This window comes from Myripristis murdjan, chromosome 12, assembly GCF_902150065.1.
Source record: "Myripristis murdjan chromosome 12, fMyrMur1.1, whole genome shotgun sequence".
Lineage (NCBI taxonomy): Eukaryota > Metazoa > Chordata > Actinopteri > Holocentriformes > Holocentridae > Myripristis > Myripristis murdjan.
Window position 1 is genome coordinate 24,303,786 of NC_043991.1, and position 6,722 is coordinate 24,310,507.

Consider the following 6,722-nt stretch of genomic DNA (forward strand, 5'->3'; position numbering starts at 1 on the left):
ATTGTACTTTTGAAAGCTTTGACCTAGAGAAAACATATAAATGGAGAATAATAAAGGGCCAAAGAATGAGCCTTGAGGCACTCCATAGGAGAAATGCAAGCTGGAGTGACTGACTTAAATGCTAGCAGAGTGCATGGAGTTTTATGGCAAAGATCAGGGAGAACATGAGATGGAAGGATATTGCACTCTTAACAGCTAGAACATTATTAGAAAAAAGTGATAAAAACTCTTCACATTTATAAACTGTCAGAAGATCTTCTGGTCTCGAGGTCAGGGCTCAGCAAAATTTACCTCATGAGGAGGAATTGAAGAATGAGAGCCAGTGACCTGTGCATCACAACTCATGCTGCTGGAAAATGGTTTTAAAGAAAATTATTTTATGTTCAGAAACCACCATTTCTGTGCATAGCACCGTATTCAGTAAACAGCCAAAAGATAAAACCACGTCGAAGATGTTACCATTATTGTACATCATCATTTGGAGCCCAAACAAGATTAAAACAATCTGTCACACTTAGGTCGCACTCACATTAGGTCCATTTGGCTCGTATCGTGCTAAAGCCAAAATCCCCCCCTCCCCAGTCCCCGGCTGGCCTGCACTTACATTACCTAAAGCCCAAACGCGCCCAAGTGCGATTGCCCCCGGTATGCACGTCATCACGTTGAAATATGACAACAGGCATGGCCCGACGTCATTATAAATCGATGTAATTCAAATACATTCATCATGTCTTCCTTTTAACTAAAATACGTTTTTGTTCTTTTTAATCAGACATGGGATGTTTATTTACCTTGACAATTTCGGAGGAAACTTCCTCCCTCTTCAGAAAGGTCCAACTGACAGCCAGAGCGGCACCTGTCAGATCCGGCAGACCAGACCTGACCAGGTGCTGCGGCCGGTGCTGGCGCAGTGCTGGCTGGTGCCGGTGCGGTGCCGCGGCCGGCACCAGGTCTGCCGGATCTCCACGCACACAGACTGCTGTACTTTCATTATAAACCGACTTTTGTTAATATGCGGTTGCAGCAGCACAACGGACAATGACACAAACAACATGGTTGATTATTGATTGCGCAATGCGGCCATTCGCCGGTAATTGCGCTGCGCACATTAAACAATTTTGCAGAGGCAGGAGGAAAGTTGCATGATTTACGTCCGTGCGCTGCGTGCGTGACTGTGCATGTGCTCATGTATGCGCCCGTACCATGCTGAAGCACACCCCCTCTAAACGTGCCAGAGCGGGGGAAGTGTACTGTATTCAAGCACGGAACAGAGCGATCACACTGGTCAAATAAGCTGGATTTTAGGGGCAAACGTGCTTGGGCGCAGATCAAACTTGCCAATGTGAGTGGGCCCTTAAAAACTCTGAAGATAGGGGATTCTCAGGGTAGCATACGTGTACATTAAAATCACCTAGAATCAGAATAGTTTCATAAAGAGAGAAGTTCAGAAAATTCTTCTGTACAACCTACAGTGGATTTGGGTGCACTAAAATACACAGACAAAAAAAGAAAAATAATAAATTGTTGACCCTTTCAAAACAAGCAATTCATGCTGTATTTATGAAAGTGTAACCTGGTGGGGGGCATTAAACAAGAGGGACATTATCATCATTGGGCAATCAAGGTTTGAGTAGCAGGAAAAAGTCAGTATCGTAAGAAGTGATGCTGTCATTGCATAGGAAAGATTTAGTGACCTGACATCGAGCAAAGAAAAGCTAATGTGCTGTAGTTGATTATTATCCATGACAGTGTGCAGTGACCAAATGAGAGGTTATCCTTGTTAACAGATCTATGACGCAGATGAGTGTGTGGCATGTTACTCGGATTCCAAATACAGAGACATGATTAGGAAGTCCGTTCACGGATAATCACTCAGTTGATAGACTACGTGTGCGTGAGATAAGAGTATCTCCCGGTAGTCTTGTGCCTTGTCTTATTGTGGTGACAGTTATGGATCTGGGGGTATTTTCACAGTGGGAAAGTACACATTTTAAATACAAGTGAATATGTGCTGGCAACTGCATAGGCACAGACACGTAAACGCACAAAATGTACTTGCCTTTTCCTAATCTAAAGGGGCCATCGTATATGCATCCTGCTCATCTGTGTCATCAGTGTGTGACTCAGACATGAAGTTTGCCTGACAAGGCCTACCCACAGTACTGACGCAGACACTTTATCTACAAAAATCCACGCACAGCAAATCTCACAAGGGGCATTTTACTGATCCACTAAGACAAAAAACAGGAACACAGATTGAGATTTCACCATTGCAATCTGTTGGCAGTTGTTGGACTTCCTGACATGTGTTCTCAGTTTGTGCCTGTTTCACCTGCCTCTGTCAGCACAGTTGCATCTTTTCTATTCTTTGTTCACCAATTATTATAATAATTATAATATCCGTGGCAATTGTAATTTTTTTTTTTTTTTGTTGTGTGTTCATTACCTGACCGTGAAATTTGAATAACCACAGTTATGGTGTCCTGTAAGCCCATGCGGGCTGGGCTATGTTTATTAGCATGATACCAAAATAAAAATAAATTCATTCATTCATTCATTCATTCATTCATTCATTCAATAATTATAATATTATGTAATGATGATAATAATATATTATAAATCTAATTTTCACTATATTATATAATGAGAGGTGCATATATAGCCTAATAATGATGATAATGCTTATAATATTATACCTCCTGTCATCTATCTGTTCAACTGTTTGAGTTTATGAACGGCATGAAACACAGATGGCTTGGTGGCCTCATCAACAACAATGATGAGTCTGCTGAGGAGGTGAGGTGGCCTGTCATGCATCTAAATGTGCCATTAACACAATGGACATGAGCACTCTCATAACTACAAAGATTAACTAAGACATTTTAGGTCCGGCAACCTCCACCTAAAATGGGACCAGAAAATTTCCCTGCTAATTGAAAGAGGTCGCCCGAGGTTCTTCCTGTGACAACTGAGGAGGCTCAACCTCTCACAACCCGTCCCGCCAGTCTAATCCCGGTCTAATCCGACCAGCCATACCAGTCTGGTAAAGCTCTGCCTCCTCCTGTTCATACCCTGTCCTCCATCACCCATGTGCAACCTGCAGTCAATAAAAGGGCAGGAGGGATTCACTGACATGTTATTATGAATCCCAACACAATTCTGGGCAAGATATAACCACAACCACTGTGATTGGTCGGAAAATTCAAGTTCAAGTTCAAGTTCACGTGTATTTAGAGCCCCAAATCACTGTTTACATTCTCAGAGGGCTTTACATGCCCGCAAACAGATGGAACAGGATGACAGCCCCTGACTTAATCCTCATCGAAGGCACGAAAAAACTCCCCAGAAAACCCAGGGTAGAACGGAGAAAAATGGAAGTAAACTTGAGAGGGACCACAGAGAGAGGAAACCCCCTCATGGTCAGACAGGTGTGCATGCTCAGAAACAAGAAAACACACTAGCAGTCAAACAAAATGCATGGTATTGGGCACAGGCAGCCGACGCAAGACCCTACCAGATTCTGCATTGTCCTTAACCCAGAGGCTATTTAAATTTGAGCAGGTTACAGAGGCTGTGCTACTGGGTGTGCACAACGATGGTCATCTTATCTGGAACATGCACAATGCCCGCCTGTGTTGCACCTCCGAGTTACAGTGCGTAAAACAAAGTCTGCCGGCTTGTCTTAGGCTATTATTATGATTCAGCAATTCATAAGAATGCATGGTGAGCCTGTGAGCTGATGTACAGTTAATCAGTGACAAGCAAGTTTTCAAAAGACAAGTTAAAATAAAAATGCAACCTCTCCAACTGCCATTAGGATGAACTTGTGTCTTTGGACTTTTTAATGACATTTTAAATTCTGTGCTTTTATGCAATGCTAATTTCTCATGGCCGGTGATTGTTTGTATTTAACAATCTTGGAATTTTTTTTCAAACATCAAACAATCACACCTTTCCTCAGACAGAGGGGTTTGAAGTTAGTTAACGCATCTAATCCTATTTAGTATAACTTCCTCATAGTGTACCTGCAAGAGACCAATAAACATCTGAGGATATACTGTTTACCATGTGTATGGGCTGTGCATGCTATTGTTTATAAGATAAATTGTGTTGTGCTGTCCCTTTACCCCAGACCTGATGTCTCCTTTTTCCCTGAAACTGCATATATTTGCAATATGTGTTAATTCACCATTCAGTGTTCAATAACTCGAATCACACAAATGGAAACACTGGGTAAGTGAGCAGTGGCTGGACCAGAAACAGGACACTGTGATTTCCATATCAACATATTTAATCTTTGTCTCAGCACAGCAGCAGGCCACCAGTTTGAGTCTGCCATAAAAGATAAGGCTATAAGCACTCACACCGACATACATTAGCACACACATACACACACACACACCTGCGCGCACACACACATACACACCTATAGGTGCACACATACTTGTCTGCGACTATTTTTGTGTGTGGGGTGTTTGTGCCACTTGATGCGAGAGTGAGAGGCCCAGGTAGGATTTTGGTGGTCCCAAGCGTGGCGTTTTGTGCCGTCGGCCAGAGGCTGATGCCCAAGGAGGTAAGCTGATTAGAGCTTGTTTGCACCACACAAAACATCAGACATTAGACTGCCTGCAACAACCAGAGCAGGCACAGAGGAGCTGTGTATACAGTGGGTGAGGAGTGTGGACAACACTGGTATAATGTGTAGAAAGAGACTAGTTTAAGTTTATAACAAAAGTTTAGGAGATATTCTTACATTCAGATTATCTACTTATCTAACAGCCATCCTCATTTTTATGCACAGCTCTCCAAAGCTCTCTTGCACGCCCCATTTGGTGATAACAGCTATGAACCTCTTCACCTCAGCTTGCTCACCTTTTGCAAGTTGTGCCTCGGTTGCACAGCTTGTTTCTATGCTTCGTGCGAGAACTTCAGTGGATCTTGTTATTTTGTAAAGGAATTGACGAGACACAAAATAATGAGACTCTGGTTTCCCCTCCTCTGAGCTCTGCAGCCGCACCATCTGCAGCCCCACCGCCCAGCGCCTTGGATCGTCTCTTCACTGCCACGGATCCCTTTCTTATTCCTCACATTTACACCACCTTTCTCTTATCAGAGCTCTCCCAGGCACCACCTTTATAAATAAAATTGAATTGACTTGAAATTGACATGGCTGTTGTGGATATGTGGCAGAATGAATCTTCAGTCTGATTTCCCTATAAGAGGTTCGATTTTTTCCTGTTTCCTCATCTCCCTCTCCCTACATTCGCTCCTACTGCCTCAGCAACTCACATCTCACAATCTCTGAATCCTCCAACCTTCTCCCCCCTCCTCCTCGGTTTTTGCTGTTGGACACTGCCGCTGTTTTCCAGCTCGCCTCTACCGATAGCTCAGCTCCTGATTTCAGCGTATGACACTTTCCTATCCTTCACAGCAGCAGCCGCCGCTACTACAGCAGCCGCAGTTGTCCCGTCTATGTGTTTTCATGTCATCATTCATCATTCCCCTCTAGGATTACACTCCAGGACACACAGCATGGCCCATCGGCTGTGCTCACCGGCCACAGCCTTTTCCCATGCCCCTTCTTTCCTCTGCCCCGTCTTTCACACTCTTCCTGTTCTGGACAGCTTTCTGCGTTCCCTATTCCCCTTATCCCAGCACACATGTGCCCTTCGAATGCCCTCTGAATTCACCACTGGTATATGCTTCTGCTGTCTCTTTTATTTCCTCACAGTCAAACCATTTTGGCATCTCTTAATTTGCCATCCATTACGGGGGATCTTACATCTTCAGTTTGAGTCACAGTAAAAAAGGTTACATTCTTACATTTTTGTATGTGGTTCAAATACAAAACCATGCCCAATTACAAGTGAGTCACAAAAGTTGGACAGATTTGCTCTTTTTAATTAATTTATTTTTTTAAGTGAAGCAACAAGACAAAACAAGTGATTTAACATAGACATTACATGACATCACATGCATACATACAATTCCACAGCGGGACATAAGCATTATATTAAACACAGACTGCAGGGCATAAAGAGTAAAGTACTTGTTATGGCAAATGAGTGTGTTGGAGAGGAAGAAAAGAAAAACAAGAAAAGAAAAAGAGAAAAAGTAAAATGACTTGACTTTTTTTTTTCTTTTACTGTATAGTTGTAGATTCTCCTTCTTCGTATCTCTGTATTATATTTTTCATAGGTAGAGAAGAAAAAAAAGGAGAAAGGGAGAAGGGTTTAAAAAAAAAAAAAGTCAGCACCATGCACCAGTGGGACAGGGCACGCAACATTGTGGGGAGATGGGAGGTTTTTCTTTTTCTTTTTCTTCTTCTGTTTTTGTTTTTTTGTTTTTTTTTCGCTCTCGGTTTGGAAAGCTGCCATGAAACTTGGCTCATCAGTGCTCTTTATGCCAACACGTGTGGAAATAGCGGAATACGAGGATGCGCACCTAAGCATACCTTTACAAATCACAGCCAAGCGTGCCCTGGAAAATACAGGCCCACTGAAGAGCTCAAGACAGAGGATGTTCATTCATACGCTCACATATTTTCCTACCACATTCTTCAATCTTGCATCCGAACCAGAAAAAAAATGCCTGTTATTTGCAGACATAGTGCCCTCCGTTGGGTTTGGAATCCTTACAAGGGACAATGATTCACCGCTCATCCATCTCTGCAGCGGCAGCCGCCTCTGCTCCTCACAAGCGCTAACCTATGGCAACTTTTA